The sequence below is a fragment of the Lissotriton vulgaris genome, chromosome 1_1 (genome assembly GCF_964263255.1).
Source record: "Lissotriton vulgaris chromosome 1_1, aLisVul1.2, whole genome shotgun sequence".
Taxonomy (NCBI): Eukaryota; Metazoa; Chordata; class Amphibia; order Caudata; family Salamandridae; genus Lissotriton; species Lissotriton vulgaris.
The window spans coordinates 305,307,853-305,326,616 of NC_141685.1; the positions used below are offsets into that span (position 1 = coordinate 305,307,853).

General features: G+C 49.5%; 1 protein-coding gene across 1 annotated transcript in view; it reads right to left on the reverse strand.

Moving 5' to 3' along the window:
* Window positions 1–18,764, reverse strand: part of POMGNT1 (protein O-linked mannose N-acetylglucosaminyltransferase 1 (beta 1,2-)) — a 227,840-nt gene that overhangs the window by 56,648 nt on the left and 152,428 nt on the right. The gene's annotated exons all lie outside the window — the stretch shown is intronic.

The following is an 18,764-nucleotide window of genomic DNA, read 5'->3' on the forward strand; positions in this document are numbered from 1 at the left end:
TTCAGTTGCACTATAAAATATTTATAAAAAAATGACAAGTACAACATAACTCACTATACATACGCCATTTGCGTAGTGAGAAATGCCAAAGTAGGTTTTCTTTTTAGACAAGTCAAACGTTTACCATCTACACAAATGAACAACCTTCCAGAAGATTTTCCTTCTAACCATGAAGACGAATGACGTATGCATGAAAAGTCCTACCATTTCTCTGAATAAATGTATGTTTCTGAAGCAGTAACAGCCTGGAACTCTGAGTCTACTGGTCAATGTTGCGGCTGATAAGACGTTCATCTGTGACATCAAAATACTGAATTCCCATAGAGGGACTTAAAACTAGGCTTTGAAGCAAATGATCAGTCCCCAAGAGAGTTTCTGTGACAGGGTGCACTGTCGTGGTCGGCGCCTGGTGCATGCAGTTAAAAATTCACTGTGGTAGAAACCCGGGTAGCACGTCCTATAATGTAACAAGCTCAGGGCTATAAAGAGCCCAGGTAATCAAGCCTCGAGTTTATGCTACCACATTTTCATAGTCATTTTTATCTCAAAAACATACTGTAAAGAAAGTCGAACAAGTTACCCATATTCAGTTGAAGCTCTTGCTGGAGATACTCTACCTAACAGCAGAATCCTCACATTTAGAATATCTCCAGGTGCCAGACTGCATCCAGAAGATATTTATACATACACCCATTGCACCAGCCGGTGGTGTTCGGCAGCTCTGCACAGACAACGCTATGCAGATTCCTTCTCAACATAGCCCACACCCTCAAACAGAGAGCTCAAATAACCAATCATTTGTACCAAAGTGCAGATATCTAATTTGGTACCTTTTCAGATAGAAAAGAGTCTGTTCCACAGAATGGGGAGGCGGGATGGTGGCAAGGAATCTGCAGTTAGATAGAGTATACACCAGAAAGAGCATTAAGTAAGGTATGTAACTTATTCTGAACAATACTTCTAAACCCCTCGCCCTCTGCTCACTTGGTTTGCTCCGGATTATTTTGATTAATTCTATTTTTACTTGGTTTTCTCCCGATTATCTTATTTAATTCTTTTTTGGGTAATTTAATTTAATTCAGCCTTTTCCCGCCGCTGCTGCCACTGCGGCCCCGCCCCCGACAACCCCGCTCCCGCCTCTCTACCTCTAGTCCCGCCCCCTCACCTTCTTAATGGCGGCTGCTGTAGGGGAGCGCCTGTGAAACCTTGACCTACGGTCCAGGCCAGCACTCTGCCCAGCAGCTCCGCTTAATCGCCTCAGTACAGAGGCCTCCCGTCTTCAGGGCCCGTGCCGGCAACCCGTCGCATCCTCAGAGACGATCCAGTCCAGCCTGCCTGTTGTCCCGTCTGCTCACTTGGTTTGCTCCTGATTATTTTTATTAATTCCATTTTACTTGATTTTTCGCCCGATTATCTTATTTATTTATTTTTTGGGTAATTTAATTTAATTCAGCCTTTTCCCGCCACTGTGGCCCCTTCCCTCGACACAGCTCCCGTCTCCCTACCTCTAGTCCCGCCCGCTCCGCTACTTAATGGCGTCCGCTGCACGGTGGCGTCACGGTCGCGCCTAAGTCAAGCACTTCTGCGCCCGTCCGCGACCCTACCGCGACCACGCCAGGAACTCTGGATCCACGGCTTCCACCGCTACAACTCCGCCGCCCTCCTGGCACTCAACCCCGGAAGACACAGAGACTGCCAACAGGCCTCGCCGACCTAGACCCGTGGCCAGTTCACCTGCCTCCACTGCTGTCAGACCTTCACCACAACCTCAACTTCCAGGACCAATGACAACTGCACTGACTACTCCCCAAGATGCATCCACCTCAAAGTACGCTCCATTCACAAACACGCCACAGAAATCTGGAACCTACTCGACACTCTCTCGCCCAACATAGTCTTCCTCACGGAGACATGGACCAACGCCGCCTCCGCCCCCGACATCAACACCGCCATCCCAGACGGATACAAGATCCAGAGGAGGGACCGCCCAAGCCACCTGCACACAAGAGCACCACCTCCAGCAAAAACCTCCCCTCCGTCGAGCACCTGCACTTCCAGATCCAGACCTGCCCTAACACCACACTCCGTGGAACCCTTCGTCTACAGATCCCCGGCCCCCTTTCACCACCACCATCACAGATTTCATCGCACCACACGCCATCGTATCAATAAAATTCATACTCAGAGACCTTAACTTCCACCTAGACAAACCCAGCGACCCTAGCTCCACCATCCTCCGGGAAAACCTCGCCAACATAGGAATCAACCAACTCATCACCACACCCACTCACAGAGCAGGACACACCCTTGACCCTATCTCAGCTGCAGGCCACATTGTTCTATTCAGCCACACAACGCAACCACCATGGACAGACCACCACTGCGTCCACTTCACAGTCGACAAACCCAAGGCACGAAAACAACCCCCACCACGTCGGAACTGGAGCAAGGTCACCGGCGAGCAACTGAACGCCGCCCTCACCCTAGACAACCCCACCTGGACACCCGACGCAAACACCGCAGCCACAGGACTACACACCTGGATCTCCAACTGTGCGTACAAGCTCGCCCTGCTACGCAATCTCGTGAAACAGCACCCCAGAAAAGCCATCTGGTTCACCACCAATCTCCAAGAAACCAGGCGCACCTGCAGACGTCTGGAGAAACACCAAGACCACTGATAACAACGCCATCTACAAAGACGCCATGAAGCACTACTACAACATCAGAACCAAAAGGAACTGCATCCACACAAAATCCTCGCCAACTCTACGAACTTCAAGGAACTCTTCAGTGTCATACAGGACTTCACCAAACCACGCAGTGAAGCCACGGACATCAACCCGTCCCAAGATCTCTGCAACAAGCTTGGAACTTAATTCCACCTTAAAATCAGGATACTCTACGACAAATTTGCCGACCACACATGCAAGACCCACAGCAGGCCCCCCCGCCCCCCACCCCCCAGAGACACCAGCCAGCCCACCATCTCCAACTGGACATCAATCACGACCGAGGACACCTCCACGACCATGAAAAGCATCCACTCTGGGGCACCACACTGACCCCTGCCCCCCGCACATCTACCAGAGGCCCGCATACAACATCGCACCCGACCTGCATCAGACAATCAACACCACCTTCACGTCTGGCATCTTCCCATACGACTGGAAGCGTGCAGAAGTCAGACCCCTGCTCAAGAAGCCCACGGCCGACCCCTCTGACCTCAAGAAGTACCAGCACATCTCGCTCCTCCCGTTCGCAGCTAAGGTGGCAGAGAAAAAAGGTCGACAGGGAACTGACAATTCATCGAAGAGAACACCATACTCGACCCGTCCAAATCCGGATTCCGAGGCAACCACAGCACCAAGACCGCCCTACTCGCTGCCACAGATGACATTTGCGCCCTTCTGGAGAAGGCCACTCCGCAGACCTCATCTTCCTCAATCTATCTGCAGCCTTCAACACCGTCACTCACCGTACACTAGCTAACAGACTACACGACGCCGGCATACAAGGAACTGCCCTGGATCCGATTGTTCCTCACTGGAAGAAGCCAAAGAATCAGACTACCACCCTTCCTCTCCGCCCCCACGGCAATCACCTGCGGAGTCCCACAGTGGTCATCCCTGAGCCCGACCCTCTTCAACTACATGGCCCCCCTCACAGCCATCATCCTCACAGCCATCATCCTGACAGCCATCATCTGACAACACAGCCTGAACGTCGTATCCTACGCCGACAGCACCCAGCTCATCCTCTCCCGCACCATGGACCCCACTACCGCAAAACTCAACTTCCAGAGAGGAATGCAAGATGTCACAGTCTGGATGACCAACAGCTGCCTAAAACTCAACGCTGAAAAGACAGAAGTCCTCGTCCGTGGAACAACACCTTCAGGATGGGACGACACCTGGTGGCCCGCCGCCCTCGGAAGCCCACCTACCCCCGTCAGACCACGCCAAAAACCTCAGCATAGTACTCTATTCATCACTCACCATGAACCGACAGGTAAACGCCATCACCTTCAGCTGCTTCAACACCCTCCACATCCTACGAAAGACCTTCAAATGGATCCCCCCGGAGTCAAGGAAGACAGTCACCCACGCACTCATCACTAGCAAACTGGACTACGGAAACGCTCTCTACACCGGCATCAACAAGTCCCTACTCCGCAAACTCCAGATGATACAGAACACCGTGGCCAGACTGATCCTAGGCATACCCCGGCATGAACACATCAGCGGAAACTCCACTGGCTCCCAGTGGAGAAGAGAGTCACCTTCAAGATCCTCACCCATGCCTAAAAATGCCTTCGCAACAGCGGACCCAAATAACTCAACGACAGAATAAACTTACACGTACCCAAAGGAAACCTCCGATCTGCCAACCTCGCACTAGCTGAAACCCCGCGCAGCCACAGAGCAGGAGCAGATGGAATATCGTTCTCCCACATTGCGGGCAAAACCTGGAGCGAGCTACTAACAGATATCAGACGCACCCTCTCCCTGAACATCTTCAGGAAGACCCTCAAGACCTGACTCTTCGGCTGATTCGGATTAGCGTAATCCCCCCCTCCCCCCGCCCTTTCAGCGCCATGAGACACTCACGGGTGAGTAGCGCGCTTACAATTCCTTGATTGATTGACTGATTGAACCGCAGATTCCTTACCTGTTGTATTGATAGCAAAACAGTATAGCCCACCACCCTGGTGGGTTTGTTGAATGACTTTGACCATAATGTCAAGATTAAAACGCCAAAACTGCCTTCCCATCTAACCTCGCTGTCAAGAAAATAATGCTTTGTGAACATGTGCACTGATGCCCATGTTGCAGACTGACAAAAAATGACATGTACAACATAACTCACTAAACGTAGGCCATTTGTATAGTGAGAAAAGTCAAAGAAGATTTTAGATTTAGACAGGGCAAATGCTTATCATCTATACAGTGCCCAAGATGAACAACCTTGAGGCAGAGTTCCCTTCTAAGCATGAAGACCAATGATGTATACATAAGTTCTTACCATTACACTGAATGGCACAACAGGCACTCCATGTGCCAATGCAGTGGTAGCAGTCTTGGCCATAGTAAAATGGGCTACGCATCCTTATGGAGGCAGCCGATGTAGAAATTCTGCGATTTTCCTGGGGTCTACAAGATGAAGCCCTGACATGAAGATGAAAAGATGAAGCCCCATATGAGGGGTGAGACTTAGCATAAACGCTAGAAGTGTGTTGGACTGTGCTACATGAAGGGGAGTCCGAATTTTGGGTAGACATGCCGCTCTAGTCTCCAGCACCAGCTTTTCTCGTAAAAAGGTGGTGTAGGGCTGACAGAGCTTGAAGCTCAATGCATGACGAGCGGAGGTCATCGCAATGAGACACTCGCATGACAAGCTGAGGTTATCGCAGAGAAAAACTGTTTTCAGGGTCAGGAGACAGCCACGCAGCGCTTCAAAAGAAATGTGAGAACCAAATTAAAGCCCCACTGTGGCATCATGGAGGAATAAGGAGAAAACATGTTGCTTAAACATTTGAGGAATCATATCAACAGGTGATTTGAACAAGGATCGTTGGTCTGATAAAAGCAAAAAGGGTAAAAGGACTGACAGATAACCTTTAAACATCCCACCTCAAGTCCGTCCAGCACCGCAGATAAAACATACCAAAATATCTGACAGATTGGCCTACAATGGGTTTGTATATTGGGAGCCACACCAAGTCACAAACATGTCTCAGCATATACAGACTTTGTAGAATGTCGCCTGGCCACAAGGATGACATCCACTACTTCAGTCACCTGCAGCTGCTCCATCTCCACACATGCAGGTATAGCGTATGCAGGCCAGGGAGTAAGGCCTTTCTCTGCTGCAAAAGAAGACCAACTTGAAGAAGCAGCCTGATCGGAGAAGAGAGGTTTATGCCCAGGAGTTGTGGGTACTAAACACTCCTCGCCCAATCCAGAGGCACCAGAACGTTCCTCCCTGATCTTCAGAATTTTGGGCAGGAGAGGAAGAGGAGAGAAGGCATAAAGGACTCCAGTCCTCCACTCCAGGCAGGATGAACCTCTCAGAGAGAGCCTTATTGGGAACACCAGAGATGAAGACTGGGTTCTCCCCTTTGCTGGAAGACACCTGCACCACCTCAGAGTGGAACTGTCATTTGTGATTTGCCAGGCATAATTCGGCTGAGTTTGTCCACCCTGGTGTTTAGAGTTCCCGCCAGGTGGTGCACGATCAGGGAAGTGCCAGGACCATCCTGCCAGTTACAAAGGCGCAAAGCGTCTTAGCATTGGATCAAGAAGACAACTCTGCCCTGTTGGTTGCAATACCACATGGCGGTGTGTTGTCTGTGGGAACCTAAGCCAGCATCCCCTTGACGGACAGTATGAAGGTCTTTAATGCCAGGTGAATAGGCAGCAACTCCAACATGGTTATGTGGAGACAGGTCTCTGCTCGATATCAGAGACATCTGATCCTCCACCTCTCACAGACAGCCTCCCCAAACATACAGCGATGCATCCCTCACCGCTGTCAGCTCTGCGTTGAGTCAGGTGAGGGGGTTGGCTGCTGGCCCTGTGGTGGTAGAGCAGTCACTACTGAGAATCTTTTGCAGTCTCTTCAGAAACATTGATTGAATCTGAAAGGTTTCCTTGATGCTGGTTCCACTGAGTTCAGATTCCACTGCAAGATCAGCATTTGCCAGCAGGCATGGTCGAAATGCAGGATGGGGGAGGCCAATCATCCAAGAATGTTGTGGACTTTCCGATCCAAGCAGAAGGTCTGATAACTCATTGTATCGAGGACGGCTCGAAAAAAAGGGAGCCTCTGCGAAGGAGTCAGGTGGGACTGGGAATGTCACTAGTGAACCCCAATGAGGTCAGGAGTGTCACCATCTTATGGAGGTGGGCCAAGCCAGACTGTAACAAGCCCACCTTCGGCCAGTCATTGAGAGACAGGGAAGACTGGTACACTCAACATTCGAAAGTATGCTGCAACCTCCGCCCTTCATGCATACCTGAGGAGCATGGCAAGGTGAAAATACTCATGGCCTGTGGACTGCAAGACTAGAACATGGAAAAGAGCCCAATGCTACCATTCAGTCTCCTAGATCCAGGGTAGATAGTACCTAGACCAGGGTGAGCATCTTTAATTTGTCCTTCTGCAGGAAGAAATTTAAAGATAGAGGTCCAATAAAGGACAAAGGCCTTAGTCTTTTTTTCCGACAAAGAAATAAATAGGAAAAACATCCAGTTCAGATTTCAAAAGTCAGGACTCTATGGCTCATTTCACCAAAAACAGCCTGAACTTCCTGCTGCAAAAAGGACAAGTGGTCCTTCAAAAGCTGCTCCAACATAGGTGAGAAATATGGTGGGTTGAAAAGGAACTTGCAGGGTGCAGCCCCATTGAACTATCTGCAGGACCCACCTGTCGGATTTTATGTCGTGCTACCCATGGAGAAAATGACCGATTCTGTCTCCCGAAGGGTAGTGGAGTGCCGCCAAGATCAAACTAGTGGCTTGGAGGCTGCTGCAGGACTGACGGGGACTGGGAGGTTTGGTGTCCCTGCAGGCCTGTACACTGTCAGTTGGATCCCCCTTAGATACCCTCACCTCAAAAGGACTTTCACTAGAACGAACCATATCCACCACCTTTTGACTGAAAAAGGGGTCAATTGTCATTTCATTTAATGCAATTTGTTGTTTTGTTATGGCCATTGTGCCTAAAAAAGATCATTTATCCACACACTGTCCATAAGAACCATTATTCTTAGAATATATTCAAAAGGACGTGGGGCTGGTTCTTGAGGTGGTGGGCTTGGCACTACCTAGAAGCAAAACCCCTGGCAGTGACTCCAAAGGGACAAAACTGTGGTGGATATGGAAAGATTGAGAGAGCTCCATGTAGCTCCACATTCTTTAAAGTGCTCTAGGCCAAGAGGCCAGATCCATTAAAAGAAATATCCATGAGGGACGCCTAAACATCACCCAAAGAAGCCTCTGGATCTCACCCAGCCGTGACCCTGGAGTACTGCGCTAGTTTCAGCTGTTCTGCCTAAACGTGTCCGGGCCCAATCGTATGACAAATTTTGCAGAGTCTGGCCATGCTGAATGGTATGCAAAGTTGCCACAGAATTCCTCTGGGACTGCTGCCAAGATCTCTGTGACTGTATCCTATAATTCAGGGGAGTACCTGCCATTGACTAACCAAAGGGTGAGGCTAGTTGAAGAGAACAGGATGTCTTCCATTGAAGGACTAGAGTAGAACAGCGCACTGTGTCAAGGAAAGTGTCCGGTCCACTGGTCTCTTGCCGGTCCAGACAGGAATTGTTAGCATCATATTTTACGGGGGATGGGCGAGCCATCCCCACCATCCCCACGGTTGCCAAAGCCTGGATATCTTTGGTCAGCATCGAATCCAAAAAGTTGCTGGAGCTCTGGAGGGCAGCTCCTAAGCAAAAGTGCTGTTTTGTCTCAGAGTGAACAGGGGCCAGGTGTGTTGAAACGATTCCAGGACGCAACCTTGGCTGAGGTGGGTTTGGTTCAGAGTTGAACAGGAAATAGAATAGGCATCCGCCTCCAGCATCAGCAGTGTCAGTGCCAGCGCCGGCCTCAACTTGAAAAGAACCAGCGTGGCTCATGATGCCAGAAAGAGTTTTTTCAGAACCCACAGTGGGGTCAGGAGGCCCAGATTGTGCTGAGGGCAGACCTGCTGCTAGTATCCAGACTGGAGGCCTCAGCAGACTTTTAGGACCCAAAGGACGGGTGAGTGTGAGCCAACAGCAGTGTGCCTAAGATTTGCAATATGGCTTCCTTGAAGGTGACAGTCTGTTGGGAGGATGCTGACCGGCCCGGAAATTTGAAGTTCACAAGGATCAGCCTCAGAATCGACTCCCCCACAGAGAACCTGAAATGGAACAAAGGGGCACTCCGACATCCTTGTGAATTCTCCGAAGGGGCGTGGTCAGATCCATTCAGACTTTTTATGTTACTTTTTGGACTTTGACTTATCTGAAGACTTTGACTGCAATGAAGATCTGAAGCAACAGTAGGCCAGAGAGCAGTTATAGATCTGCGCTCCTGACTGAGTGGGAACAGGACTTGCACAACTTTCTACAGTGTTCAGCGATGTACAGCTTGGCTTTACAGTTCTGTGTTTCCTTCGGGTGTATAAGGGCACACTTCATACAACTTGAGTCATGGCCCAAAGCCAAACATCTCAGATATAGGTTGTGGGAATATATCAAAGACATCTGCTTGCGAAAATCCCTGCAAGCCTTAAACTCTGTAGTTTTAGAAGGAGGCATGATACCTTGCACACCGGAAAATAAACTCTTATCAGTTCAGACTTTTTTTTCTGACAGTTTAGTGCAGTCTCCTGATACACAAGAATAGAAGAGACATACACATGCATGAGAGGCCCCAGTTGTCACGGATTGGGTTGACGTGGAGCTGCACAACACCTCCTTGCGGAACCAAGGAGCTATGATAGAAAATCTTCAGAATCCAGTCTGACAAGTAGGGATATTCTGCAGGTCAGACATCATAAATTAAGATTTTTCCTGCAAGCAACTGGAAACTCCTTCCCAGCAGCAGGAACGTTCTAAGCTTTGCCTCAAACTCTAGAATCAACTCCAAGCATTCACACACCACCTGGTGGGGTAGCAGCACAAAAATAGTGCTATAAGGAAATCAGGTGTATTATATGATATGGTTGTGTGACCTCGCAGTGTAATGCACTACCAGCGTGTTTAGGGCCAGTTAGGATGCTTACATAAAGGAACAAGTGTAAAGCATGTTAACCGCACCAAAACAACTGAAGATGAAAAACGTAACATTCAAGAAATCTGACACCAAGTTATAAAACGTATATTTTTATGAATTTATCAACATCAAAACAAAAAAGATCCACTGGAGGGTTCCGGGGATATGGCTTTTGAAGAAATCAATAGATCAAGACTTCACTTAACCGCGAACAAGCATTGACAAACTCAACAAATTTGACACTTAAAATTTTTTTCATGAAAGAGCTCGGTGGCCCGCTATAGACAGGGATGCTTACCTGTGGCCAGTGTTTCTTCCTCTCTGTCCACAACACCAACCTGTCTACCCGTACACAACAGCAGCCCTTCTCAAGTGCGATTACCATTTGCCCTTTAAAGGCTGCTTCGTCTTAGAAGCTCACCTTTTGGGCTAACACTGTGTGTGGCTTCCTTCCAGGAGGAGGTAACCCCTATTCCAATTGCAGGCCTCTATTGTTACCTGTTGTGGGAACCGTTTACATGTTTCCCCAGGCAGGCAGAAGGCTGTCTCACGGCCATCCTCAGTATAGGCACTGGAACACCAGGGCTACAGGGTTGCAACTTTCTAAAAGATGCATATGGCAACAAGTTACATTCATTTAAATTTGGACGTCAAGTTGTTCTTAACGCACAAGTTACTTACCTTCGGTAACGCTATATCTGTAAGTAACATTAGTAGTGATAGATTTTTTACCTCAGAATTACCCCCAGGTGTCAGACTGGATCCGGAAAGTTTTCGTCAGCAGTACCCCTGCGTGTCGGAAGGTGGCGTTGTGCAGCTCCGCGTCCGTCGTAGGCGTCGTGACTGCCGGGATGACGTTGCGGCAGCTACTTAAATGCCGACCTCACGTGCCGACATCGGTTCTGTACACGACTTTCCACACCAGGAACGCATAGCCATGCAAGATACTGACCACTGGTGTCTGAAACTGGGGCCCTGAAAGGGATGACCTTAACCCTAAAAATCAGTTCGCAGAATGGGGAGGATGGGTAGGGCGATAAGGAATCTATCACTACTAATGTTTCTTACAGATATATCGAAACGGAAGGTAAGTAACTTGTGCATCTGAAAGAAACACGTAGTGATAGATTCCTTACCTTAGAATAGATACCCCAGCAATACCAACCCCGGTGGTGGGTCTGCGAACCAAGATCACACCCGAAAGTCCTGGAGAACCGAACGGCCAAAGAAGCGGTCTCTCCGAACTTGGCTGTCCAGACAGTATTGCTTGGTAAACGTGCGCAGCGAGGCCTACGTAGCTGCCTGACAGATGTTATGCAAGGGAACTCCCCGACCCAAAGAAGTGGCTGCCGTCGCCCTGGTAGAATGGGCGAGTAACCCCACTGGAGACTCCTTTTTAGCCAAAGAATAACAAGCCTTTATGTACAGAACGACCCACTGAGAGATGGTCTGCTTGTGCACGGCACAACCTTTCTTGGCGCCCACGTAGCCAACAAAGAGCTGGCTGTTCACCCGGAACTGTTGAGTGCGGTTCAGATAGAATGAGAGCGCACATTTTGGGTCCAGATGGTGGAGCGCCTCTTCCTCTTTCAAGGGATGAGGAAAGAAAGTTGGCAAAGTGATGGTCTGCCTGATGTGACAACCTTTGGCAGAAAATATGGACGAGTCCTTAGAACAACTTTGACCGGATGGACAGAGAGAAAAGGAGGTTTACAAGACAGAGCCTGAAGATCACTCACTCTTCTGGCAGAAGTGATGGCAACCAGGAAAGCAGTCTTTAAAGTGAAAAGACGAAGAGGACAGTTGTAAAGTGGCTCAAAGGGAGCACACATCAGATATGTCAAAACCAGATTCAAGTCCCACTGAGGCATTATGAAAGGAACAGGAGTTAAAAGATGAGTAATGACTTTTAAGAATAAACTTACAACAGGGGACTTGAAAAGGAAAGGCTGATCTGGAAGCCGTAAAAAGGCTGAAATGGCCAAGAGATAGCCCTTGATAGTGCCCAGAGCAGAGCCCTGCTGGGCAAAAGAAAGTAGGAATAGAAGAGCCTCTAAAAGAGGGGCAGATAGGGGATCCAGAGCCTTTGCTGTGCACCATGCCACAAACTTATTCCACCTGCAGGCGAATACTGTCCTAGTGGAGGGCCGCCCGACTTCCAAGATTAAATTATAAACTTTGGAAGGCAGGTCAAAAGACGTCAACTGCCGCCGCTCAATCTCCATGCAAGGAGGTGGAGGCTGTACAGGTTATGGTGGAGGACCGACCTACGGTGCTGCGACAGAGGATCCTCCTGAAGAGGCAGTTGGATCGGGGGAATCAATGGCCATGCTGAGTAGCTCAGGATACCATACTCTTCAAACCAAGTTTCGAGCCACAAGAATGACTTGGGCCCGGTCGCACTTGATCTTCTTTAGAACTCTGGGTAGAAGTGGTATAAGCGGAAAGGCGTATAGTAGACAGCAACTCCACTTGCGACGAAAAGTGTAGCCTAGCGAGTGCCAACTTGGAAATTCCAACACGCAGAACTGATGACATTGCGCATTCTCTTTGGTGGCGAATAGATCTAACCAAGGCTCTCCCCACTGCTGAAAGAGACCTTGCGCCACGTCAGAGCTCAGACGCCATTCGTGATCCATCATGCACCGGCGGTGGAGTTTGTCCATCCTGGTGTTTAAAGAACCTGCCAGGTGTTGAACCACCAGGGAAATGCCCTGGTGTTCCAGCCAAGTCCAGAAGAGCAGAGCCTCCTGACATAGGGTTCACGACCCCGCCCCAACCTGTTTGTTGCAGTACTACATGGCGGTGGTGCTGTCTGAACACCTTCACCAGTCTTCCCCAGACAGAGGGAAGGAATGACTTTAGTGCAAGCCAGATCGCCCAAAGTTCCAGAAGGTTGATGTGGAGCCCGGACTCCGCCAGAGACAAGAGGCCTCCGATTTTCGCCTCTCCCATGTGGCTGCCCCATTCCAGGAGGGACGCGTCCGTCACAACTGTATGGTCCGGATGGGGAAGTGAGGGGGATCTGCCATTGACCCAATCCCGATTCGTGAGCCACCACTGCAATTGTTGTGCAGTGCCCTTCGAGATCTGTATGTGATCGGACAAGTTGCCCTGTGCTGTGCCCACTGGAACTTCAGGTCTCACTGCAAAGACCGCATATGCCATCTGGCATGATCCACTAGCAGGATGCAGGAGGCCATCAGGCCCAGGAGCCGGAGGGTCATCCTGACCGAAACCTGGGATAGAGGATAAAAGATCTGAATCATAGCCTGAATATCCCGGACTCGCTGCTTGGGAGGATAAGCCCAAAACTGCGCTGAGTCCAGAACCGCTCCGATGAAGAGGAGCTTCTGAGAGGGACTCAGGTGCTACTTCGGCACATTGATGGAGAACCCCAGCAAATGCAGGAGGTCGGTCGTAGTATGGAAGTGGGAGACGACTGCTTGGGGAGAGCCCGCCTTCAACAACCAGTCGTCGAGATAGGGGAAGCCTGGAACCCCTGATCTACGCAGATGAGCTGCGACCTCCACCATCACTTTTGTTAACACCCGAGGGGCACTGGTCAGGCCAAAGGGGAGCATGGTAAACAAAGTTCTCGTGGCCTACCGTGAACCGCAGGTAACGCCGGTGGGCAGGCAGGACAGGAATGTGGAAATATACGTCCTGCAAGTCCAACGCTACCATCCAGTCTCCAAGGTCGAGGGCAGACAAGACCTGAGCTAGCATCAACATCTTGGGAACTTCTCCTTCCGGAAGAAGCGGTTGACGTTCCTGAGGTCCAAGATCGGACACAGGACCTTGTCCTTCCTGGGGACCAGAAAGTAGTGGGAATAACAACCACGACCTACTTCAGGCTCAGGAACGCGCTCGATGGCCCACTTGGCCAAGAAGGCTGTGACTTCCTGCTGAAGATGCGCAAGATGGTCCCCTGACATGCGGTGGTATTGAGGTGGCATGGCTGGAGGGGTAGTTTCAAAGGGGAGGGAGTAGCCTCTTCGGACTATTTGCAGCACTCACCTGTCCGAGGTGATGTTGCACCAGTGGTGGAGGTGATGGTGAATCTAGCCCCGGACCGGCGTCTGATGGGCCTGAAAGGACCGACTAAGGCGGCTTGGAAGTGGATGCAGGGGGGTGGAGGTGGACTGACCCGCCGGATGGACCAAAGAACCACCCCAGCGGTTCCCACGTCCACGGCTGCGCGGAGGTTGTTGTTGCGCTGGCCTGTGGCTCTGGAATGAATGTGTTGGGGCATCCATTCCGCGGCCACGAAAAGCAGAGGACGGAGGAGGCAGAGTTGCCGACAGGCCCAAGGACTTGGCCGTAGCCCGTGAGTCCTTAAAGCGCTCCAACACACAATCTGCTTTATGGCCAAAAAGGCGAATGCCAACAAAGGGCATGTCCATCAGAGTGTTCCGGACATCCCCCGAGAAGCCATTTGTCCTCAGCCAGGCGTGACGCCGAAGCGCCACCGTCGAGGAAATCGCCCTGCCCAACGAGTCGGCGATGTCAAGCCCACAACAAATGGTGAACTTAGCTGCGTCTCTTCCAGCTGCTATAGCTTGGGAGTACTGTCCGGGCCTCCTCCGGACAGTTGGGCAGCACCTGCGCAACCGTGTCCCACACAGAATGGGAATAATGGCTCAACAGGTACGCGGTGTTCACCGACCGCAGCCCTAGTTTGGCAGATGAAAACAGCTTCTTGACAAGCTGCTCCAGCATCTTGGATTCCCTATCCGGAGGTGCGGAAGGGAACGAGCTCTGGGAAGCAGAGGATTGGACAACCAAGCTCTCAGGAATGGGGTGTTGGAAGAAGAAAAGGGGGCGGGGGGGTGTTTCTGTAGCCAGGAGATGGAGTCAGGCCACGTTCCTGTACACTGCAGCCCCTTTGTTGGGCCTGGACCAAGTGCCTAAAAGATCGTCTGAAAGTACGTCATTAAAAGGCAGCAAGGGATCCATAGAGGTTGCAGCCAGCTGAAGCACTTCTGTCAGGAGGTTAGTCCTGATGGCCACTGTAGGGAGTTTGATGCGGAGGGCCTCGGATGCCCTATGCAACACCACTGCGTAGCTTGCTCCCTCCTCCGTAGCTACGAAAGGAGGAGACAGCATGCCAAGGTCAGGTGAGGTGAGGTATTGAAACCGCTGGCATCCCCCAAATCCTCTGCCCAGTCCGGATCATAGTCACACTGTTGCGTTAGAGGGTCTTCAGACCCCTCCCAGTCCTCCACTTCCTCCGAAGTCGGTGAAACAGGCTGAAAATAAGGAGGACGGAAGTAGGGGTAGAAAGGCCCCATTGGTGTCTGAATGGAGCTCAGATCCAGGTGGTCCCGGGTGCCAGGGCCGAAGCCGACGGAAGGGCAGGACCCCCAGCGGGGCCCGAAGGCACACCAGCAGGGCCAGACAGCCCAAAGAGTCGGGCCATGGCAGTAAAACTCTTGCACTTAAGCAGGCATCGCCTTCAGACCCGGAAAAGGTGGGTAGGCCGGCGACGTCGCAGGCTCTGCGGGAGCCGCTGGGGTGGCACCACCCGCACCCTCAACTGCGACGAGCGAGGGGAAGTCGAAGAGCGACTACACTTCGACTTCTTTTTGGAATGATTCGATTTACCTGACCCAGAGTGCGAAGACTTCGATGCAGACGAACGATGATGAGGGCTCTGCGACCGATCCCTTGACCTCCTACGGGACCGGGACCTTGAGCGGCACGGAGCCGACTGCCGGACTTCCAGCAACTTTCGGGACCGCTCCTGCAAAGTCTGCGGCACCGTGGCCCGGCAGGTGGGGCACGACTTGGAGTGGTGGTCGCGCCCCAGGCAGTAGAGAGACACGCGGTGGGGGTCCATCACCGACATCATGTGGTGACAGTCCTCAAAACCGGGCATCTCTACAAAACCAGGAGTCGATCGACTCAGAAGAAAAGAGGTAATAGGCCTCGTAAAAAACTCAGTCTAAAAGTGACTGGGGGTCCGAATAATAAAGAACTGAAGTCAGCGTGCGAGGGCGGCGTCTAAGTATCTGCCGAGACATCATCCGCACATTGCCACCTTCCGACACGCAGGGCTACTGCTGATGAAAACTTTCCGGATCCAGTCTGATGCCTGGGGGTAATTCTAAAGTAAGGAATCTATCTCTATGTGTTTCTTTCAGATGTAACAAGTTGTTTGATACATTTAAGTACCAACTTTGGTAGTCCCATTCAGAAGTTAGCACAGCTGAGATGCCAGCGTTTAACTCTGTCCTTGCCAGTAGACCTAACAATCTCTCTCTCTGAAAGAAATTACAATTTCGGGCTTTTGCTGCCAGAACATGTTAAACATATGTTCTACTTCCTTAATATGTTACACCCTGCCTTAGGACTAGATACCTGATGTAGGGGAGACTTATACACATTAGAAAATGATCTTGGGTTTTTCCATTGCCTAAAATGGCAAAGTTGAGTTTGCAGCTTTAAACTGTCCATCCAGTCTGCTGTGGGAGACTGGGAGTCATGTTTTAACTTGTACCAATCAGAGTGGCAAAATAAGTGCTGCAGTCCTCGAGGGTACACTAACTTTACAGGCCCGAGTACCTATGATACTATTTTTAGGAACTTAGTAGGAAGTTAGTCTTTGCCAAATGGATGTAGGTCAATCAAACATACATGTTACAAGGTCAGTGCACTCTCAGAGTAGAAAACTTTTGGGGGAGACCATACAAAAAGAGGGATTTCCTTATAAGGGCTCTAGGCAAATTATTAATTCTGGTATTCAAAGCCATGAACAATATGTCTACTGACTATCCGCTACAAATGCTGAACAGATATGTCCCTCCACACAACCTTCCCTCCTACAACCAAAATCTCCTTGTCTCCCTAAAGCCGGTCTCATGATTTCACTCATTCCAGCTACTTGCTCGCTACTGCTGGAAGTCACTTATTCCTGCACAAAGTTCCATCTCCTCTCTTACCACTTTTAAATCTGCCTAAAAGTCCTCACCCTGCTAAAATGGCAAAATGGCTTGTGGTTTCCTAGATCTATTAAATGTCCGATAATACAAAAGGAAAATGCTACTTACCAGTATGCATCTGTTCTTGGCATGTAGAGCTGCAGAGTTACACACTATGCATAGATGGCCACTTAGTGTTGGGCCTGGATGTTTGCAGTTTGTTTTGTTGTAGAAAAGTCTTTGGAAGTCACTGGATACTGCGCATGGGCATCGGCTCCATCCCCAGATTGTTTTTCGCCATTAGGGAAGTGATGGAGCTGTACAAGACGTAGTGATGTCCATGTGATTTGTATCTAATTAAGAGAATACTGGAACAGATAAAAGTAGCTAGGGAGGCGGGTGGGCGTGTGTAACTCTGCAGCTCTACATGCCAAGAACAGATGGCTACTGGTAAGTAGCATTTTCCGTTCGAGGCATATAAGCTGCAGATTACACACTATGCATAGATTGTATAGCAGTACCCACACCTAGCGGCGACCACCAGTATCTGTTGCAGTTGTTTGAAACTGTGTTTTTAGTACAGCTTGGCCCACAGTGGCTTGTTGTTTAGTTTGCACATCTGCACATCTACACAGTTATGCTTTGTGAATGTGTGCGGTGTAAGCCATGTAGCTGCTCTGCATATATCATCTAGGGGAATGTTCCCTAAGAATGCCATTGAAGCCCCTATTTTCCTTGTAGAATGGTTTTTTGGAGGAATTGTTAACGTACGTTTGGCTTTCTGGTAACCTATTTGTATGTATTTAACAATCCACCTAGCCATCCCTGATTTTTATATGGGGTTGCCTTTATGTGGTGGTGAAAAAGACACAAAAAGTTGTTTTGTTTTATGAAAAGTTTGTGTCCTTTCGATGTAGTACAGTAATGCTCTTTTGACATCTAAGGTGTTTAGAGCTCTTTCTGCGACTGTTTGAGGCTGCAAGATAAATACGGGCAGCTCAACTGATTGATTTAAATGGAAAGGTGAAATGACTTTAGGATTAGTAAGAAAGAACGACTTTGTTATGATGCATTTGCAGAAAAGGTTCTTGAATGGTAAATGCTTGTAGTTCACTAACCCTTCTGAGAGAAGTAATTGCTACTAGGAAAGCTACTTTCCAGGTTAGGAATTGCAATTCACATTTATGTAATGGTTCACAGGGAGGTCCCGTTAATCTTGTGAGAATAATGCTTAAGTTCCACACTGGTGCAGGTGGCGTTCTAGGAGGAATTATTCTTTTGAGCACTTCCATGAAAGCTTTTATAGCTGGTACTCTAAAAAGAGATAGAGGTTGTCTATTTTGTAAGTATGCTGCAATGGCAGTGAGGTATAGTCTGATAGATGTATAGGCTAAATTACACTTTTGAAGGTGTTATAGATATCCTATGATGTACTGAATACACATGTCTAAAGGATTTATTTGGTTGTTTTGGAAGTATATGACAAACAGTTTCCAATTAGCAGCATAACATGCTCTAGTAGTGGGACATCTAGCTTCTTTGATAATGTTCATACATTCTGAAGGAAGGTTGAGGTAACCAAACTCTATGACCTCAGGAGCCAGATTGCTAGGTTGAGCGGAGCTGGGTCCGGGTGTCTGATCTCTCCATGGTTCTGTGTTAATAGGCGTGGAGATAGGTTTAGTTTTTGGGGTGGTACTACAGACATCTGCAACAGCGTGGTGTACCACGGTTGTCTGGCCCAAGTTGGAGCGACTAGAATGAGCGTCAGGGAATGTTGTTGTAGTTTGCGTACCACTAACGTAAGTAGTGGGAGAGGAGGAAAAGCATACGCAAATAGGTTTGACCAGTTCATCCATATCGCATTGCCTTTGGTTAATGGGTGTGGGTATCTGGCGGCAAAGCTTGGGCGTTTTGCATTTTCGTGGGTGGCAAAGAGGTCTATCTGAGGTTGTCCCCACATTTGAAAGAACGGATGAAGAACTTGAGGATGAAGGTACCACTCGTGGATCTGCTGCGTTTGTCGACTTAGCATATCTGCCATAGTGTTTTGTACTTCTGGGACGTGTTGGGCTAA